Genomic DNA, 10,606 nt, shown 5'->3' on the forward strand with positions numbered 1-10,606 from the left:
GCACGCGACCCGATCGGCGGCCCGCGCGGTGACGCGGCCGGGGCCGCCCCTCCGCGCCCCCGGAACTCCGCGGCGGTCCCGCCTCTGCTCGTGGAAGTGGCCGCGGCGGGCCGCTCACCGGCGGCCGGCTGCTCCCCCGAGGCCGGCGGCTGGGCCGGGGGCTCCGACCTCGGGGAGCCTCCGCTCCGCGCGGCCTGAGTCCCGAGCTGTCCGGCCCCAGCCTGTGCGAGGCCAGGCCCCATCCGCCCCCTGGAGCTGGACGGCAGGTGCCGCAGGTCGGGCTCCGGAGCGTGGTGTGCGGAGCCGCCGGGCTGACCGACCGGCGGGAGTCGGCCTGGGGCCCCTCCCCAGACTCCACGGCTGGGCTCGCTGAGCCTTGGGCCCCTCCACGGTGAAGCAGGATGGTTGTGAGCATTCCAGGTGAGATAATGCAGGTAAACATACCCGACCCTTAGCACACATGGGAAGTTCTCCAAAACAGAGGCAAGAGGGACGTACCGTTAATACATGCAGCAACATGGATGGAGCTGAAAAACCTTGTGCAGTGGGGGGAAAGGTAAACACGAATGGCCTCAGTCTGTATAATTCTGTATGTGACATTCTAGAAGAGGCAAAACTGTGGTGACGGAAAGCAGTTGCCTGGGATGGAACAAAGGAGCGGATGGGAACTTTGGGGGGTGATGGAACAATCCCACATCTTCATAGGAATGAATGGTGGTGTAAGACATGTAGTTGGCGTTTATCGCGCCGTAGCCTCCAAATGGGTGAATTGTATTATATTCAAATTACACCCCAAGAAAGGGGGAGAAAAGAGTTAAAGTAGTGTCTAGGGAGAGTGGAGGAATAAGGGACACGTTGGCTTACAAAATCTGAGACCTAAAATGTGTGCTCTCACTGAATTGAGGGACTCCTCCTCCCCTAAGAATCAGTGAACACCACCACTAGGAATAGGATACCAGACCCAGTTTCAGCAACTCCCCAGATTTGCTCAGTACCACCCCCCCCTCCCCCAGCCCCCTTAGCCTCTTGCTCAAATGCAGAGGCCTGGCCTCTGCTTCTGTGGCTTCTTGGGACAGCAGCCCTCTAGTTGAGAGTCAGGCTTCAGCACTGCCTCTCTCATACCCGGGTTCTGATGGTAGGAGGCTCCGGCTCCTCCCATCAGTCTTAGATTCCGGTGAAAAACCTTGAGGTTCAGCATGCTCTTGCTTCCCAGGCAATAGCCTGCAGAGGTCATGTGGCATACCCAGGAGAGTGGGGGCATTAGAGCCCCATGAGGCAAACTTGCACCAAAAAGGACAGAAAGCAAGAAATAGGCAGCATGTAAACTCCTATTTTTCCATAGACAGACGATCTCAAGATAGGATGGCTTTGTATGGTTTGTCTGGAAGCCCTCCTTTGGGACTGAGCAGTCAGCTGTACTTTCTTGTGAAGCTGTTTTCAGCCCAGTGATGTGCTGCCTTGTATTTGCTTTCTTTGCATTTCCCCCAGCCCTTGCTGCCCTGGGATTGTACCTCCTAATAAAATCTTAGCACTTAAACTTGGCCTCAGGCTCTGCTCTCTAGGTAATCCTTCAGCAGCATTTAGGCTTTGGGTCTGTGCTTTACTGAAAATTTCACAGCCACAGTAACAAACAAAATTGAGGTTATTTTTGGCTCTGGCTTACTGTCCTGTTAACCCTAAATTGCTTTAAGAGGCAACCAGTTAAGACCAATACTGAATACATAAATTTATATATACACGCCTCTGTTTGAAGTCCATAGAGATAAAAGTTTGCTTTTTCATTTAGTGGTTCCTTAATGTCTCAAGAGCAAATTCCTAGAGTACAGTCACTTATATGTTTGAAACATTTGGAAGCTTAAAAAACTTAAAATGCAAGTAGGTGCAAAAGAAATATATATATATATATACACACATACATACATGTATGTATATGTATATATGTATACACGTATGTATGCATGTATATATATGCCTACATGTATATGTATGTGTATGTATACATATATATAAACATGTTTTCCATCATGATCATAAAATTGTTGACTGGGGGTGTGTCTAGTTATATGTTTTTGGTTTATTCGTAAAGCCATGTTCTGTCTTTCCTAAAATTTTATGTAAAAGCCTTTAAGGCAGTTTTTTCAGGAATGCTTTCAAAACGGATTTTCTTTGCATTATTTTAAATATTGAAGACTTCAATAAGTTTGCATTTTTAATGATAACAGCCACTTGCTTTTGGCCTGTTTATTGCAACTCTGTCAGACCTTTCTGTTTCCTCCGACCTGCCTTGCCAACCATCTGTAACTTGGTCAAGAGTTATTTGAGATGGGACTGGCCAGGTTCATCCTTTAAAAAGGACATTTCTACCTTCTTGACCACAAAATTCTTCCTTTCCTGGCCATTTAAATACTGTTACATAATCTACAAACACGTGGATCTGATGATCTGCTACATATGTTGGCAAAGGTCACACCTGCAAATCTATGTTTCTCTAGGCACATTATTTTTTATTACTTCTTTTTATTGCTTATAATCTGGCCTATCAGAGTGTTAAAAGTTGTTTTAAAAAAATGTTCTGCCTTCATCTACATCATCATAGTGAATTGGTTTTTGCAGAGAACACTTTGTCATCCTTTCACGTGAACACTTTTTAACCTTTGCATTTGAAAAATCTACATTTTTATTTGACACTAACTTCAATTACAAGCAAGTAAGAAACCAGGCTGACGCAGAAGGCGTTTAAACACATTTTCACAAAACGAAAAATCATTTAAAAATATCTTTGGTTACAGATTGCAGTGTGAGAGGACATCCCATTAAGCAAATGGTGAGAGCTACTCTTTAAATCCTGTCACTTGATTCTTTTCAAATTTATGAGGGTAGATAATGTTCTAGCAAAAGCAAATGTACTGGTTTTATACGTACAAAGAGGTGTTGGCCCCTTCAGAATGGGCCACAAGCTTGCTGCAATTGTATTTCCATTAGTCAAACATTTAAAAAATTCTTTAGAAATTTGCCACAAGGGACGGAGTCACATTTTTTTAAATGCCATCATCACATCAGTGATAGAAAAACTTCCTCCTCTAAGAGTAGATTTAATTGTTAGAAATACCCAAAAGTCATTTGAAACTATACCAACCTTAGTAACGCTGTTTAGCAGGGGGAAATCCAACAAGAACGAATAGAAATAAGTGAACTTAGTAATACTTATAAACAATTAAACTTTGAGAAAAGGAGAATTAAGGAAGGATTGAAGGAGAAATCAGTGAATTAGAAAACAACAAAAAACAATTATGGAATCAATTCTAAAAGTAGTTTCTTAGGAAAAAAATAGGAAGAAAGAGAAATATCTGGCAAATCTATTTAATAAAGAGAGGATACAAATTTTTAAGAAGAGAAAGGAGATATAATAGCTATGGAAAAATTTTTGGTTTTGTTTTTTAATTATATGAGAATACTATGTATAGTTAGCTATGAGCTAATACATTTTTTTCTGGAAAAATATAAATCACCCAAACTGAAGAAATAGAAGAAAATAAGTAGATCAGAATTGGAGAAGAAATCAAAAAAGGCTCAGCCCTGTAGGCAAATCATTGCAAATTTCGAAAGACTTTCTAAATGCATAAAGATGTAAAAATTTAACCCATTTTATGAAGCAAATATAATTATTGTAAAGCCTATCAAATATTATAAAAACACTCAAAAAATACAAACTCATATGAAATTCAATACCAAATTCTCCTTGAATATATGAGCAAATTAGGGGCACCTACCTGGCTGATTCAGTTGGTAGAGCGTGCAACTCTTGATCTCAGGCTTGTGAGCTCAAGCCCCAGGTTGGGTGTAGAGATTACTTAAAAAAAATAAAATCTTAGGAAAAAAAAAAAGAAAGTTAAATAAATTCAATGAAGTTCACTTTTAACACGATCAGGTAGCTTTTATTCTAGAAACGCGAGGAATTTTAATAATAGGAAAATAATAGAAATAACATCATACATTTAGGTCACAGATGAAAAGCATCCTATCTTAATAGATGATAAAAGTCTTAGCACTTCTGATTAAAACAACAACAAAATTTTTAAAAACGTCTTAGTAAATACTAAATCAATAGCCAACATCATATCCTTTAATAAGGTTTTATAAAAATAATAAAGCTAATGGTAAGACATCCAAATTGTAAGAAAGAGGGGAAAATGTAGTGTTAACTCCTCAACCTCCCATGCCCACTCTTCATTCTCCCTCCCCGAGGTGACCTCTATTAACAGTTTCTTACATATCCTTCCAGAAAGTTTCCTGGCACATAAAAGTATCTGACCATCCCCTTTGAAAAAAAACAAAACAGAATCATACTCTACATATTGTTCTGCACTTGCTATTTTCATTGTATAAAGTACCTTGGATATTTTTCCACATCAGCATATAGGTCTTCCAAAATTTTTCATAAAGCTGGGCATTATTATGTGAATATGCCATAATTTTTCATTCACCTATTGGGGAACATTTTGTCTATTTTCTAGTTTTTCACAATTATATACAATTACAGTGAGCATTCTTAAATATCTATACCCGGGGCGCCTGGGTGGCTCATTCGGTTAAGCGTCCAACTTGGGCTCAGGTCATGATTTCACGGCTTGTGAGGTCGAGCCCCACATTGGTTTCTGTGCTGGCAGCTCAGAGCCTGGAGCCTGCTTTGGACTCTGTGTCTCCCTCTCTCTGCCTCTTCCCAGCACGCGCTCTGTGTCTTTTTGTCTGTCTGTCTGTCTCTCTCTCTCTCTCTCTCTCTCTCAAAAATAAATGAACATTAAAAAAAAATCTATGTCCATTGGTGATATAGGATTAATGCTTAGCTGTGGAATTGCTGGACCCATTTTTGGATAGATATCTCCAAATTAGCATCCAGAAAGGCTAGATTAATTTATAATTGCACTAAAAGTGTATGCAAAAATGTTGATAATTGTTGAAGCTAGGTAATGGGCACATGAGAGTTCATTTTAGTATTCAGTCTACTTTTATGTGTCTTTTAAAATTTCAGTACTTAATGATATGACAAGAGGTATGAAGATGCCTGCTATTAATACTGTTCTTTAAAATTATGCTAAAATAGTTCTATAATAAGACATGAGACAGAAATAATAGGTAAAATATTGAAAAGCAGAAGAAAATTTACTTTTATTTGCAGATGATACTTTTGCCTAGAAAACTCAAGAGACTTGATTGAAAAGTTCTTATTAAAAATAGCTATTACCAGAGCGCTCGGGGGGCTCAGTCAGTTAAGCATCAGACTTTGGCTCAGGTCATGATCTTGGGGTTCGTGGGTTCAAGCCCTGTGTCAGGCGCTGTGCTGACAGCTCAGAGCCTGGAGCCTGCTTCGGATTCTATGTCTCCCTCTCTCTCTGCTCCTCCCCCACTCACGCTGTCTCTCTCTCAAAAAATAAGCATTAAAACAATTTTTTTAAATAACTTTTAAAAGTTACAAATCAGTAAATTTTCCAGTGATCCAGCAATAACCTGTTGGGATATATGTACATTTTTTTAAAGACCCCATTTACATATAAATAGTATAGACAAGAACTAGAAGGGATCTATACCAAAAAAGAGAAAAAAAACCACAAAAACAAAAATATTTGAGTATATTGAGAAATCTATTATGCTTCTAGATAAATGTATCTATTCCTTGGGAGAAAAAAAATATCGATTAGATGGTCACTTCCTACTAAACAAATACATCCTAGATGGATTAAAGAGACAAATGTGAAATGAAGCTGTAAATGAACTAAAAATCTAAGTGGATATTTAAGTGATTTTTTTTTTGATGGAAAAAGCTAACCACAAAACAATGAAGATATCATATAGATACATTTGCTTAAGCATTGTGAACTTCTATATGTCAAAAATGGTAAAAGTACTAAATAATAAGTTGAGAAATAGAAAGGTATTTGTCATAAACATCATAAAGTGGCAGTTAGTATTTGCACAAAGGTCCTTAAAAGCCTTTTCAAAGAAGAAAATCCCAACACTTTAAGCGACAGTAGCATCATTGTATTATGAGTTATGTGCTATGTATTACAGATTCAGATGGAACCACTTTGAGGAAGAAAGGTTATTTGGAAGAATCATCCCATTTTCAGAAAGCCAGGTTTTTGTTGTTTGTATGTTTTGTTTGTTTCCACATCATTTCATGTGATGATAGTTGGATTACAAATGCTTTTTGCTCCAGTTTCTTTTTCAAAAGCATCTCTGTCTCCTCTGATAGATACTTTTAGTGTCCCCATTTTCTAGAGTAGGAAGGGTTTATCTTTGTGGCTTTAAGTACAAATAGGCAGCAACTGAAATAGCAAGATAAATCATTCAAAATAACGTCATCAGAGGAGAAGCCAAGGCGAGTGAACAGGACTTAAGAAAGGGGCAAAAGTTAAAAGTGCCTGCCAGTTACACGTGTGCTCAGGATTCTTACGTCCTGCCCCATCCTTAGCTGTCTCGGACCATGCCCAAGGGATATAGCCTGGCTTTCCGCAGTGCCTAAATGAGGACAGGTCCCGAAGGCCCAGGGCTGGAGAGAGACAAAGCTGTGTGGAATTAGCTGATGCCTGCATTTGTGCTAACACTTTACTGGGGCTTAAAACCGGGACTGTTCCAAGCATGTTCTGACCTTGTAATATGCAGGAGTTGTCTCCTGTAACCATCACCGAACAACCCCAGGATTTAGGTACTTTTATGATGTCCAGTTTTCACATTAAGAAACTGGAGTGCAGGAACGTTAAGTAGCTTGCTAAAGTTCTCATAGCTTGAAAATGGTATTTGAACCCGGCAGTTGGAGCTGGAGCGCAAGCTCCGTGGCCAGTGTAACCATGTAGAAAGCCCTTTCATCCACAGGAGCTCATTTGACCCTCACAACTTTGTGAGCTCAAGAAAAATTCTCCCCAGTTTACACTAAGGCCGTGGGAAGCCAGAAATGGGTTATTGGAATTAGTAAAAATTTTTTTTTTCCAGTGATCTTAAAGAAGCTGACAGCAGAGCTTGGATGGGCATGAGATAAGAAATGACTGCAGGGGAAACAAGCCTTAGAAGGCTTGGATCAGGGAAAGAAATGGCCTGAACTTTTAGAAGAAGCACAATCTGCATGGATGGGAAGGGGGCTGGGGACTGGCCAGGGGAGGTTATCCTGAGCCCAGCTAGCTCTGGAGCCATCAGGTTCATAAGGATTCGAGGTGATAAACAGGGAAAGAAATCACATCCATCATGTGGAACTCGTCTACCCTTCCTGCAAGACTAGCTCCCTACTCCACGTCACCGTTTGTCTAAGAATCCTGTTGTTAATTTATGTCTCTGTTTATGTACCTGGCCTTTGCCAGTTCAGGTAACAAGCTAGGAGTTGTGGAAATCGCCAAACAAAGCGTCTGTTGCTGGATAGGATTTTCACCTAGGTTTTAAGTACAATCATGACCACAGAGTTTAGACAGATAGTTTTAGAATTTCCTTACATATAAGCAAAATAGTATTGGTTAACTTCTGAACTTGTTGCTTGCTTTTTGATTACATTATTTTCCTTTTCCTGCAATGTTGTGAATACAAAGGAACTTGACAAGAAACATGCATGTTCTGAGAAACTTTAATAAAATAATCCAGTTAAATGCCCTGGAAGTCTATTTAAAAGCAGAAAAATAAAGAATTATTTTGCTATATGACTGTCACCTACTCACTTATCTGCCGGGGAGGCGGGGCAGGGGCAGGGGCGCCTGGGTGACTCAGCCAGTTAAGCATCTGACTTCGGCTCAGGTCATGATCTCACAGTTCTTGAGTTCAAGCCCTGCGTTGGGATCTGTGCTGACAGCTCAGAGCCTGGAGCCTGCTTCAGATTCTGTGTCTCCCTCTCTCTGCTCCTTCTGTGCCCTCTCTCTGTCTCTCTCTCTTTTAAAAAAGTAAACATTAAAAAAAATTTTTTTTAAGTATTTATCTGCTTGTGTTCAAGTCTGAATTGATAGGTATCAAAAAAGAGAAATACATACTCATTTCACAATATTCTTAAAGGCAATATGCACCATCACCTACAATGGAAATTCTTTTACCTACTGTAAATTACAGCATTAACCTAAAATTTAATGTAATGTTATATCAGTATCATAAGATTCATCATAAGAACATTGTCATTACATTTTCTTAAATAAATTTGCATCTAAATCGTCTCTCAAAAGTGAGTAAATTCCATGTGATAAATCCTTCTAACTTCTCTTTCCTACTTCAAACACACATTCTTGTATAATTTTTGACCATCAAAATCTTTCGGTGACCTGTGGCAACCAAACAGGTTTCCAGTATTTGATCTCAAATAGTTAAAAATAAAAAATGGGGGATTGTTCAGGCTGAAATATTTGGCTATGCCTCAGGGGGAAAAAATAAAAGGTGCTCTTAATCCATGGTTCTAACAACATTGTTCTGATTTTTTTTTTTTTTTTTTTTTATTGCTGGTGCTGGCATGAATGAAATGTAGGCTGATTCATCTAATGGGAATTTGAATGCTGGTGGAAAACTGTACAGAAAATCCAGGTGAGTTGAAGGAGAAAGAGAGCAGGGATCTGCGAGGAAAATTCAGTCAGAAAGTGAGGACAGGGTCTGTGAATGCAGGAAACAAATGCAACCAGTTTGGACTCTAGTATTTGAAGCCTGCGAAAGGCCAGTGACCTAGGACACCAGGATGGGAGAAAAGCCGAGGGTGAAAAGTTTCTGAGCTGACTATTAAATAGATGTAACTCACAGGCTAGTGTGCCCATGTGGGATTTTAATTACTCAGACATCTGTTTAGCGAAGTGTACTACTAAATGGGGATCAAATACAGAGATCAAATTACGTGGGGAGGAGAGTGGAGATGAGAATCCAGACTCAGAAAGGAGAGCTGTCGGCCAGGGAAAGACCAGTCCCGGCTTTACATCTCCCCAACAGAGAAGCGATTATTTTAGATGTGGGGCTGGTTAGCATCTTAGGTCATGAATTTAATTAAATAACCCTCGAGTGGCAGAAAACAGAACAAACCACCGTATTTAACTGTCAGTAAGACAGGCTGCAAATAAATGGTCCAGATTCCTCTTCCTTCCCTCCTCCCACATTAGATTTGGTGTAGTTTCTTAAATTCACAGCTCACCTCCCTTTCCCAATCTAGCCCTTCCTTCCCAGTGGCATCCAGTAAGCTCATCTAAGTAGATGGCTTGGGCCAGAGACAAGATTTGACTTCTAACATTTTTATGATGAGACACTTGGGAAGGTGGAGAGAAGGGACGAGGATTAAGTCACCATTTGAGTTCCTTTCTTGGGCTCCCTGAAAATGGCTGATACTTCAGAGAAATATCCTGGAATCAAAAGACTCCACGGCCCTTTTGTTGGCAGTTAGCACCTTGGAAAGAAAAGAAGCTGAGGGAGGGAGACTCAAAACAAGTGGCTGGAGCAAGCAGAGCAGAGAGGAAGAGGAGGCATTCAGCTTTTAAAATGAATATTTAGGGGCGCCTGGGTGGCTCAGTCAGTTAAGCATCTGACTCTTGATTTCAGCTCCGGTCAAGGTCTCAGGTTCATGAGATTGAGCCCCATATCGGGCTCTCCCATCCTCTCTGCCCCTCCCCTGCCCTCTCTCTCTCAAAATAAGTAAGCTTTTTTTAAAAAAAATGAGTATTTAAAACCCACCCTTACTCGGCACTGCCCCTTGCAGTCCTCTGCACGGCTCCATCAGCAGCCCCCTTGCCTGTAGCTGAAGAAAGGGGATTATTTTTAGAGCCTTCACCCGAACTCTCCACTCAGCTGTCCTTCCCACCTCCCACCACTTTCTTCAGCGACGCCGTAATTCTCCACGCAGCCAACTTAGAGACGCTGGTTTCCTCTAACGTGCATTTCTTCTGTTTGCCAATAACAGAAACCAGCTGGAGGGAACCTAAGTAAAAGTGTAAATTTACTGGAAGGATACTTAGGATCTCGTGGAATCCAGGGAGAGTGGAACAACCACGCCTTCCTCTGGGAGGGTTGGCCCAGGAAGTCCACTGGTTCCTGCAAAGCACTGCCATCAGTGACTCAGCTGCCACCTGCCACTTACTGTCTCTCTGTCAAATCCGAAATTCCCTGGAGAGTTGGACACACACACACACACACACACACACACACACACACACACACACACAGTATATTTTCAGTCTTGGGCAGTTTAATAAACTGAAAATTATTCATTCCTTTGAAACCGGCCCTTTTTGCTATCATTTTAAAGTCCTAAGAAGAGGGGTACCTGGGTGGTTCAGGTGGTGGAGCATCTGATTCAGGATTTCGGCTCAGGCCACGATCTCATCGTTCACGGGATCAAGCCCCACATTGGCAGCACGGAGCCTACTTGGGATTCTCTCTCTCTCTGCCCCTCCCCTGCTTGTTGTCTCTCTTTCTCTCCATCTCTCGAAGTAAATAAAGATGAAAAAAAATAAATACATAAAGTCCCAGGAAGAACTAGTTGAGGCAGTGCTAACTTGAGTGACTGGCTGCCAGTACAGCCAGATTCCGATGCCCAGTGTGAGTGAAGTGACGCCAGCAGCCCTGACAGGACAGAGCTCGAAGGGAGTGTATTCTTGCTCGGGCAGGCTACTTT

At 41.3% G+C, this 10,606-nt stretch overlaps 1 long non-coding RNA gene across 1 annotated transcript in view; it reads left to right on the plus strand.

Annotated features, from left to right (window-relative positions):
- Positions 1–47: 47 nt before the first annotated feature.
- The window catches only part of LOC121014727 (uncharacterized), a 24,689-nt gene continuing 14,130 nt past the window's right edge, over positions 48–10,606 (plus strand). The window contains exons 1-2 of the long non-coding RNA XR_005783397.1: positions 48–420; positions 8,486–8,541. This is a non-coding gene — a long non-coding RNA (uncharacterized LOC121014727). The remainder of the gene's footprint in view (positions 421–8,485; positions 8,542–10,606) is intronic.

Source organism: Herpailurus yagouaroundi, unplaced genomic scaffold, assembly GCF_014898765.1.
Source record: "Herpailurus yagouaroundi ecotype Mexico unplaced genomic scaffold, PumYag 203, whole genome shotgun sequence".
In the NCBI taxonomy this organism is placed as follows: Eukaryota; Metazoa; Chordata; class Mammalia; order Carnivora; family Felidae; genus Herpailurus; species Herpailurus yagouaroundi.